Source organism: Oryctolagus cuniculus, chromosome 11 (assembly GCF_051225735.1).
Source record: "Oryctolagus cuniculus isolate XC-2025 breed Fujian yellow rabbit chromosome 11, ASM5122573v1, whole genome shotgun sequence".
Lineage (NCBI taxonomy): Eukaryota > Metazoa > Chordata > Mammalia > Lagomorpha > Leporidae > Oryctolagus > Oryctolagus cuniculus.
The window spans coordinates 62,430,561-62,441,879 of NC_142877.1; the positions used below are offsets into that span (position 1 = coordinate 62,430,561).

Here is an 11,319-nt window from a genome sequence, read left to right on the forward strand (position 1 = left end):
TCTCAAAAGAGGAAATTTAAATGACCAACAGACAAATGAAAAAATGCTCGGGATCACTAGCTATCAGGGAAATGGAAATCAAAACCACAATGAGGCTTCACCTTACCCCATTTAGAATGGATTTCATCCAGAAATCAACAGATGCTGGCGAGAATGTGGGGGAAAAGGTATCTTAATCCACTGTTGGTGAGAAAGTAAACTAGTACAGCCATTGTGGAAGACAGCATGGAGATTCCTTAGAAACCTGAAAACAGATGGTCCGTATGACCCAGGCATCCCACTGCAGAGAATTTACCCAATCAGAATTAAATCAGCATTTAGAAGGTACCCCCATGTTCTTTGCATCTCACAATAGTTAAGCTATGGAATCAAGCCAAATGCCCATCAACTAATGACTGGATAAAGAAAATGTGATACACACACACACACACACACACACACTGGAATACTACTCACCTGTAAAAAAGGACAAAAATCCTATCTTTCACAACAAAGTGGATGCAGGTGGAAACCATTTTAATTAGTGAAGTAACCCAGTCCCAAAAAGACAAATACCATATGTTTCCACTTATCTGTGGTAACTAATAGAGCTCAGAACATGTAGTGTATGTGACTGAAATTGATGTTCTGAGAAATGATTACTGTTTACTATCCTTGTCTCTACTGTTGAGGAACAGCGGTTTTTTTTTTTTTTCTTACTATTTGTTGAATTCTTTACTTGGCTAGGTTTAATTTTATGATTATAAAATGAACTGAAAGTATGTCATTGAAAAGTTAAAAGAAAGAATAAGAAAGGACAGAGGAGGGAATGTAGGAGCAGGGATGGGGAGGAGGATAGAGTGGGAAGTATCAATAGGCTCTTATATTTGTGTATATGAAATTCATGAAATATGTTCACCTTATATAAATTCAAATGTAAAAAACAGTTAATTATTTTAACCTCTAAAAAACCCAAATGCCTAAACTTCTGAGTAAGGAAAACAAAACAAAACAAAACAAAGAACTCTCATGTTGACTGTGGCATAGGGGAAGCTTCTTGCACGTGAACTGACCCTCCTCATTGTTGATGATTGAAGTCAATTTTGTCACTATAGTACCATGTTTTATGATTAGGTCTAGCTCCTGGCTGATGAGCTTCAGCAATTGTCTCTCTGAGCCACCTGGCTCTGGTAAAATCTACCACAGAAAGTGGTAGATGGTCTCAATACTGTTTATTAGAAAAAGTATTATTAAATCTAAAATAAAATTTTTATGCAAGCGTCAAAGCAGAGATATATGAGGGATCTTCAAAAATTTCATGGAAAAGGCATATTGTGAAAAAAAGTGTGTGTGGATTTCAAGATTTTTTTCACTGAAAATAAATATTTTTATTTCTTTTTTCAACATACTTTTTGAAGTACCCTCATATATGCATGGATTTATTATTCTGAATAGCTCTTTATGGAGGCCTTGATTGGTGGAGTTTTTTTGCCTTATATTTAAAAATCCTTTGCTTATAAATTTATAGAATGAAGACATTAAAATACTGCATTCAAGTCTTAGCACAGTATGAACAAGCTCATAAATATTTTAAATCAGTGATGCCACGGTAAAGATATGAATGTACCTTAATTTGCATGAAGCCATCAATACAGAAACCTGTCTCAAAGTTAAAGACAGAGTAATCTAATAAATGCAAATTGAGTGAATTCAGGAAACAGTTTTTCTTAAATTAACAACCTTTGATCATACTTTAAGTTCTTGCATGAATATTAACAATACTTCATTTTTCCCAAAATATCAGACATTTAAGGATAGATAAAATAATTTTAAAAAATAAATGAAGTAATTTTTCTTGTCTCTTTTCCAAAGAGCTCTCTAGTTAAAATATATAGATATGATGTCAGCATGGGTTTCTGAAAACCAGGAAATTTAATTAGTTGCACTCTTATTGGAAAAGCAAAGAAACCCCTAGTGATGAAAAGGGAGTCTGGGGGGCTGGTGCTGTGGTGTAGTAGGCTAAGCCCCTGCCTGCAGTGCCGGCATCCCATATGGATCCTGGTGCTGGTCCTGGCTGCTCCTCTTCTGATCCAGCTCTCTGTTATAGCCTGGGAAAGCAGTAGAAGATGGCCCACGTGCTTGGGTCCCTGTACCCACGTGGGAGACCCAGAAGTGCCTGGCTTCTGGCTTCGGATTGGCCCAGCTCCAGCTATTGCAACCATTTAGGGAGTGAATTACCTTTCTCTCTGTCTCTCCTTCTATCTGTCTATAACTCTACCTCTCAAATAAATAAATTTCAAAAATCTTAAAAAAGAATTTGGGTTAAGTTGTCTATTATTATGTAAGTTTTAGTCTGATTTCTTAATGTACAAATTTGGGAAATTTGATAGAAACATTTCCACTGATGTTGGAGTTGAAATCTTTAAGTAAAATAGATGAAAATATCTGGCTGGGCTGCTATCTGTGCAGGACAGATTACTCTCCAACCGAATAACTTTATTGAGGTCACTTCCCAGTGATCCCAAGATATACTTTGCCTACAAACAAAAATTCATATTTAGCTGTTAAGTTCTTCCTTTACTACTAGAAAGGTTTTCATCTTTTGTTGTCTTTTAAAGTGGCCATTGCTCCGAAATAGAATTTCAGTACATTAGGAAAAAACCTCTCAGGAAGAGGCCAGGAAGCATAGTTGAGGGGAGTAGATTTTGTTCAGTATCATTTCTCCTAGAGCCCTGTAGTGTGACATTTATGATGTATTATGACACTGCCTGGAGTTACCACCTCCTCTCCTCTTCCACTTCCCCGTCACTGCCTTTGGGGCTGTTTCAATGTCAAAAGCCTCAGTGAGTAGCTTGGATCATTACTCATGAGTAAAAGAAAATTTATACCAAGAATGTGAAAAACAAGAAGAAAGAAAGGTGAAAAATAGAACACATCACCTGTCCTAAATCTGAGTCAGATTCAAAAGAAGGATGATTCCTTAGAGGAGCTTGTTCCGCTTCAAGATTTCCTGGAGAACCTACTTTTCTCAAACACCGTGGGACTTCACAGATGTAAAGCAATAGTTGTAATTGGGTCAACTTTTTGTACACATCATATCCTTTATGCATGTTCTCCAAAAATACATCAATCAATCTCTAAGCAGCTGCATAGTTTGAAGCCATCAATACAGAGGTGTGTCTCAAAGTTAAAGACAGAGTAATTTAATAGCTGCAAATTAAGTGACTTCAGGAAATAGTTTTTCTTCATTAAAATCTAAAAATATATTTCATACTCTCCGAGGTGTTCGGGTGGTCTTGAGTACAACATTGAAGGAATTAAAGTAAGATACACCCTTGACATGAACTAGTCAATTGGTATGTGTTTCCCCTTGTTGCTTTTGTATTCATTGGAATAATTATACTAAGGGCATCTCTGGTCCTTTCCTTGAAATATCTTAAAAAGTGGGACAAGGAACTTTTCCTTCATAAGCTTTCAGCTTTTGTTCTGTTAAATATTGTCATAGTTGGAAAGCAAAGAATAATAATTTCAGAATGAATTAGAAGAAAAAAGTCCTAATAACTTAAATCTAACCATCACATCTTTATGCCTTTTTTTCTTTTATTGTCTCATAGAGAATGTAAGGAAGAAAAAGGTGAGGTTATTATTAAAATGTTATGGATTTTCCAGGTTCAGTTAGCTTGGTCAATGTAAGTCAATATGTTTAAATTCTACCACTTATCAGAATGACGCTCTTGTTTCCTATCCTTTTCTAGCTTATATCTATATAAGTCATCCAGACCTACCTGGTTACTATGTGCTAACATTTTCTAACTTTTTAGTCAGTAAAAATTTTTCTATTAGTCTCTCTTTTCTACTGTGTCATATATTTCTTAAGCAGTTTTACAACTATCTTTCCCCCTTTCTTAATTCATTAATCAAACATGCAGAAGATATTTAATGCAAATTGCTACCTGTATTTGTGCACAATAAATTGTCTGCCTTATTATATTTATCTATATGTTTAAAGTGTCTCCTGTAACATATTCAACAGCAATATTTATAAAAATATTATGTACACATAACATTTTACTTGTGTACATAATCACATTTCACACAAAGCTTGCCTTTCCAAAATCTTTGGATAATTCATAACACATATGCTTCAAGACAAATCATTGCATTAGTATTTTTTTCCATTAGTATACATATTAGTGTTACATTATACTAATATAAAGACACTTCATAGTATTATCTTATTTCTCAACTTTGGAATTATTTTAATTCAGGGTACTCACCTTATGGGTATTTCTATTATTTTAATATTTGTCAGTAAATTGAAATATTTTAACTTATTATATTTTTAAGGTATGAAATATGAAGCTCTAAAATACTATTCAAATATGTAAGATGATATGATCATCAAGTGAAATAAAATGATAATTATCTAGAAGAATATGGTGTCTGTTTCAAAAGTAAAATTATGGTAACATGAAACTATTTCACAAACTTCTGTTTATGAGGGAACACATGGTGACAGGGTATGTCTTTTGCTGAAAACAGCTATAAAAGTCACAACACATTATGAAACAACTTGTGATGAGCAAAATAATAGCTCCACGAAGATTTCCATAGCCTAATTTGATAAGCTGAGAATATGATACTTTAACGTAGGAACAAAGAGAGCTTTCAAATGTGAACAGAAAGATTATTTTGGATATCTAGGTGCTTACAATCTAATTACACAACTCATTAACATAGTGAACATTTCCAGTCTGGGTCAGAGAGGAGATAAAAGGAGATGAAAGAGAGAGATAATGTGAGAAGGACAAGCCTATTATCGATACGAAACAAGGAATGCTCAAAACCTCTAACAATGCTGGTCAGGGCAAAGAGGATAGATTCTCCCCTAGACCAATAGAGAGAAATTCATCACTGTGATATCTTAGTTTTATCCCACAGGGATTCATTTCAGACTTCTGACATGCAGAAATGTAAGATAATTTTAAACCTTGGAAGCCTCTAAAGTGGTGGTCATTTGTTACTGTCGTAATGTAACACTAATGGAAAATTTGATAACTAGAAGAAGGGTGCCGATGTAACAAATGCCTACAAATGTGGGATTCGGGCAGTGAGTAGAGGCTGTAAAATGTTGAATAATGTGTTGGAAATCAAGTAGAAAAATGAAAGGGCCACGGCACTGTAGTGTGGTAGGCTAAGCCTCTACCTGCAGTGCTAGAATCCCACATGGGTGCCAGTTCGTATCCCTGCTACTCCTCTTCTGATTCAGCTCCCTGCTTGTGGCCTGGAAAACAGCAGAATATGGCCCAAGTGCTTGGGCCCCTCCATCTGTGTGGGAGACCTGGAAAAAGCTCCTGGCTCCTGGCTTCGGATGGGCCCAGCTCTCACCATTGCAGCCATCTGGGGAGTGAACGAGCATATGGAAGTCCTCTCTCTCTCCTCTCTCCTCTCTGCCTCTGCCTCTCTGTAACTCTGCTGGCTTTGAAGAGAGGAGAGGGGAGAAGATAATAAAAGAAAAAGGGATAGGAAGGGAAGGGGGAAATGGGGAGGAAAAGAGAAAGGGACTGAGATGTATCTGGCAGTCCTGAGAGTTACTGGTCCTCATATCCTGATGCCTAATTGTAGCCGCATGGAAGTGGCAAGAGCCAATGGAAATAATTGTGTGGTACAGCAGGCCAGATGGGATTCTCAAGACATGTAGCAACAGAGTCATTTCCAAACACTTTCCATTATATGGAAGCTGCAAGTGAATCAGGGAAATTGAAGGAACCTGGAGGAAAACCATGATAAACCATTCAGGTGCAGCATAAGTGAAAGGCAAAACAAGTATGGAGATCGGTTCTCCTATCCTCTATGGGACGATTATCGGGCATGTGTAACCCTATGATTTGCTCCTTATCTGGAGCTTCTGGACACAAAGGTCTTGGTAACTGGTACTTAGATTCCAGTCTGATCTGATCTTTGATTCTTTGCAAATGATTTTTAAGTTTTAACAATAATGCACAGACAATCACTACATTAGCTGATACCTGGCATATTTTTGCATGATGATTTTGCATTTCTGACTTTAGCCAAGTCGTTAATAACTCTAACTTAGCATGTTCTTCTGAAAATGAAATATCTGAGCTGGAATAACTTGAAAGCTCTCTTTTACAAATATAATTCTATTTTACCCCAAAGTTTAGAAATATTTTGAACTGAACTACATCATCAGCCTATTTAGTAGAATTAGGATTTTGTTACCAACACAGTAGCTTCCAAGGTAAATTTTTTCAAATATTCTGGAAAACATGTTTGCAGCTCTTTGCAAGTAATTAAAAATATAGGAATATGTTAATGAGGACAGCTGGCTTGGTGTCCAAATCCACACATTCAATTAACTCCAAATCCTTTTTAAGAAATAGGACATGAAGATTTACAAATGCCATTATTTGTGAAACACGTACTTTTGATTTGGAAATGCAGACTTAGAGCCTTCTCTCCCTACACTCTCCTCTTACAGTTCTCATTCTCCAGAGAGTGGCAGGTATCTTGCCTAAGACTTAGGACGGTTTCCACACGATATCTTCCTGTGGTCATGTTTTTTCTCTTTGTGCATACATTTGCTAATCTATGAAAGTGCATTTCTTGAGAAGGATATCTAAAAGGCAACATAAGGGTGAGGATCAATAGGAGCAGCAGCTTTAAAAAGAGACTAGTGGGAAACCACAGAAAACGTCAATACGAGAGCTCTTATCCACTGTACACGGGCCGCTGGAGGAGTAAGCTTTGCCTTCGGGTTCTCTCACCAAGCTACTCAGTAACTGACAGAAAATGCCTGACCTGAGGGATATTATTATTATTATTTCAAACTTGGTCTCTCTTTTGTTTCCACAGTAGACAACATCTGCATTTCATTGAACATTTCTAATGAAACCCTTTTTTGTGACTGCATTTTTTGAGAGAGTGATGAGTTCCGTCCAGCAGGAAAAGTAGTGTTTATTCTTTAAGTTGTCTGAAGGTTACAATCTTACTGGAAGTCATTAATTGGAAAAATGTTAGCTATGGAATGTTAGACAGCACGAGTATATGAAGCACAACGGCATCAACTTTGCTCATGCTAAACTTTCTGTAAATACCTCTATTTGGAAAATCAACATGTAATTTATACACTAACTATATTAATATTAAACCTAGGAATGTATGATTTCCTTTCTGACTCATAATTTATTATTTTTTACAAAACACCAACTAGTGGCTAAAAATATGATCTAGGGAAATGTAACATTTGATTTTGTAAGAACATTTTTTTTTCCAAAAATGATATACCACTTCTCTTGAATACTATACATCATCTTCCATACAGATGGAAAATGTTTGGTAGTATTTTGGAACTTGTAACTTGGAGAGGTTTTAGTATTGTCAAGTGTTTTTATATGAGAAAAGTCTAAAGTAATATCTATAGCTGATAGCAATATTCTGTATAATTCTGCGTTTTCATTTAACTTCTGAGCTTTGCTCCCATCATTCCAATGGTGAACAGTGGGACTTTGCAATGAAATATTTATAAAAGAAAGTAGACACGCACTCCAAATTGTAATGACAAATATGGTGAAGATTTTATCTTGTTGTGTGGTACAGGAAAACAGTTTTTTTTTCTTTTAAGATTTATTTTTTTTATTTTTTATTTTATTTTATTTTTTTTTGACAGGCAGAGTGGACAGTGAGAGAGAGAGACAGAGAGAAAGGTCTTCCTTTGCCGTTGGTTCACCCTCTAATGGCCGCCGCGGCCGGCGCGCTGCGGCCGGCGCACCGCGCTGATCCGATGGCAGGAGCCAGGAGCCAGGTGCTTTTCCTGGTCTCCCATGGGGTGCAGGGCCCAAGCACCTGGGCCATCCTCCACTGCACTCCCTGGCCACAGCAGAGGGCTGGCCTGGAAGAGGGGCAACCAGGACAGAATCCGGCGCCCCGACCGGGACTAGAACCCCGTGTGCCGGCGCCGCAAGGCGGAGGATTAGCCCAGTGAGCCGCGGCGCCGGCCGATTTATTTTATTTTAAAAGCAGAACCAGAGACAGAGAGAGAGGTCTTCCATCCGATGATTCACTCCCCAGTGGCCGCCACGGCCAGAGCTGCACTGATCCAAAGCCAAGAGATGGGAGCTTCTTCCAGGTCTCCCACGTGGGCGCAAAGGCCCAAGGACTTGGGCCATCCTCTACTGCTTTCCCAGGCCACAGCAGAGAGCTGGATTGGAAGTGGAGCAGCCGGGACTCAAACCGGCACCCATATGGGATCCTAGCACTGCAGGCGGTGGCTTTACCCCCTATGTCACAGCTCTGGCCCTGGGCAAGCAACTTAAAAAAAACACACACTCTATTTCACATCGGCTTAGGTCACTGCTCTGTTAGGAAAGCAGTGAGCATTTACCTAACAATTAGTGCCCACTTGCATAACACCTGTTCTAACTTTGTAGCTGTTCTCCTTTTCTATTTGAGATATTTTTAAAATTATATTCTATTTAAAAAGCAGGATATATCTGTGTATGTATATATGGAAATATGTTAATGAGAATATATATGTGTGTCTGAGAGAGAGATTGAGCGCAAGAGAGAGACCGAGAGAGATCTCCCATCTGTTAGTTTGTTCTCCAGATACTTGCAATAATTTTGGGCCAGGTTGAAGCCAGAAACCAAGAACTCAAAATGGATATCCCACATGGACAGGAGGGAACCAAGTGCTTGAGTCAAAATCATTGCCTCCCAGTTATGCATTAGTAGCCAACTGGGTACAGGAGTGGAACTAGGATTCCAAACTAGGCAGTCCAATATGGAATGTGTTCATTTTAACAGCTATGACAAATGTCCACCCCTCTTTGTAATATGCTGGAGCACTCCTTGACACTGCTTGGGTGACTTCAAAAAGGAAAGCAGTTTTGGATTCCAGCTGGATAGGAGACAAGAATACTTAACAATATACAAAAGAGAAGATAAGCAATGCTTCTAAATGTATCATTAAACATGTCGATTCAATTTGTAGGTCTCACTTGTAGGGTAGAAGAAGGAATGGTATGTGGTCCTGGTTTTTCCAAGGATTTTAAAAAATGGCTCAAAATCTAGGAAAGCAAAAGATTCTTTATTTGGTATTTATTTGCTATTCTCATGATTTTAGTCTAGGTGAATATATTGTCTTCTGTGGCTCTTTTATTTTTGCACTATCAAGCTCTCATCAGTGAAACTGAATTATAAGAAGCATGTTTTGGTGTCTTTAATGAATCCTAAGTGAATAGAATACTTACTATTCGAATTAAGCTTCTCTCAATTTGTGAGATAACAGGAGATCATATGATAACATTTCTACTTCCTGGGCAGAAGAAATTAATGAAACATTTTGTTGAGAGCTTTTACACAATACCAGAAGTGTCATTGTGGGCAAACAAGAACATCAGTAAGTATAACTGTGACATGTAACAATTAGGATGGATCTGTGCAAATTAATATTTATTATACATTGAGTGGAATAATCACCAGTAATGAGAGACTTCACATATAACTAATATTTAGAAATACACAGCTCATTTAATTTTTTCATTTGAAAAATGATGCCTGCAAGACTGTAGATTAAAACAAACAAGACAATTCATACATTTGTGTGTTTCTAACCAGTGACTTTTATAGGATCCTGACAAATCAGATTTCTAAGTGCTATCCTAAGTTGTACATTTTTTTTTGCAAAGTATTTTTAACTTGAAAGAGTTCAAGAAGAGTGGCAGAAGTAAGAACCATTAGTTTTGCAATCTCATTATGCAAATCAAAAACCCATTCATTGTAGTATAAAAACCCATTCACTGTAGTATTCAAGTCTCTGCAGCAGGAGTGGGCTCTGCAGTTGGAGAATGGGGCATTTGCATTTTCCCATCTGAGCACCCTTTAGAGCCAGAATGCCTGCACTCATAATCTTAGTAAGTAAAAATAAATGTTGGTATTAAATTTGTTTAAAAACATATCTAAATAATGAGAAAGCAAAATTCTTTTACCTATCTTTTAATTCAATATTTACCATATTCTACCAATACTTGTTGAAAATTTTGAAAGAATTAAACAGAATCATGGCACTGGAGAAGCAGAGCAAAATGAAACTGAGAGATGCTCAGTGTGTAACTGAGAGGATTGTTGATAAACATGCAATTAAAATTCAAATGCAGTGTGGTTGTGATATCAATATTTGGCCCCTTAAAACTATATTGGAATGTGACCCCTTAAAGTTCCCCAGAGGTGGAATCTGGGGTGCCACATATGTTATTGAAATTTGGGGTACCATACGATATCACCATACACTTATTAATAAATCCCCAATATTAATAAGGCTAAGTGGGTTCTTGCCTAATATTTAGAGAAGAATTCTAAATACCGGCATAGATGAACAAGACAGCATGGTACATTTTAAGCTTTTATTTAGTGCGAAAGATGCATAGGAGAGTGAGGGCTTTATCTGAGAGAGGGGTAAATCTGGGTTCATACTGAGCACCAGTAACCAGCTACGTGGAGGAGCATCTAGGCCAGGAAGCCTAGGGTGGCCTTTGGGCCACCCACCCTGGAGGTGCAGGGCTACAGCCTGGCCCCTCCTGGCAAGAGCCCAGGTCGAGGGAGGGAGGAAAGTATGGACACACCCTGTCCCAGGCTTTTAATCCACTCTCAAAGGGGAGTGGTTAATTAATGTGATTGGCTGGTGAGTACCCAGGTGTGGCCAGGTAGGGGCATGAGGTCACACAGGGGCATGGTGAAGGGTGGTCTTCCAGCTCACAAATCTAATTTTTTTTTTTTTTTTTTTGGACAGGCAGAGTTAGACAGTGAGAGAGAGAGACAGAGAGAAATGTCTTCCTTTTTCCATTGGTTCACCCTGCAAGTGGCCACTACGGACTGCGCTGATCTGAAGCCAGGAGCCAGGTGCTTCTCCTGGTCTCCCATGGGGTGCAGGGCCCTAGGACCTGGGCCATCCACCACTACACCCCTGGGCCACAGCAGAGAGCTGGCCTGGAAGAGGAGCAACTGGGACAGAATCCGACCAGGACTAGAACCCGGGATGCCGGTGCCACAGGTGGAGGATTAGCATAGCGAGCCACGGCGCCAGCTAAATCTAATCAATTTTAACATGTATGCCTGCCTACTTCAGTTGGAGGATTGCTAAAGGTGCCTGTGCTGTGAAATGTCCCAGAGAGTAGAACCTGTGTTTTCTTATTCAGGAGGTGAGGTCCTGTAGACAAGGTGTGATCCAAGGAGAGTGATGTAGGAGTCACCAGCATTCTCCAGGGCTCATCTCCTGTCTTGCCTCTTCTCCAGCAGTGCCTTCTAAGGCTTCTTCACCGA

At 38.5% G+C, this 11,319-nt stretch overlaps 1 long non-coding RNA gene across 2 annotated transcripts in view; it reads right to left on the reverse strand.

Moving 5' to 3' along the window:
- LOC149123503 (uncharacterized) overlaps nucleotides 1-442 on the reverse strand; it is a 35,714-nt gene extending 35,272 nt beyond the window's left edge. The window contains exon 1 of one of the 2 annotated variants that reach the window (XR_016217136.1): nucleotides 107-442. This is a non-coding gene — a long non-coding RNA (uncharacterized LOC149123503). The remainder of the gene's footprint in view (nucleotides 1-106) is intronic. The other variant, XR_016217135.1, reaches the window with a different exon arrangement.
- Between the last annotated feature and the right edge of the window lie 10,877 nt (nucleotides 443-11,319).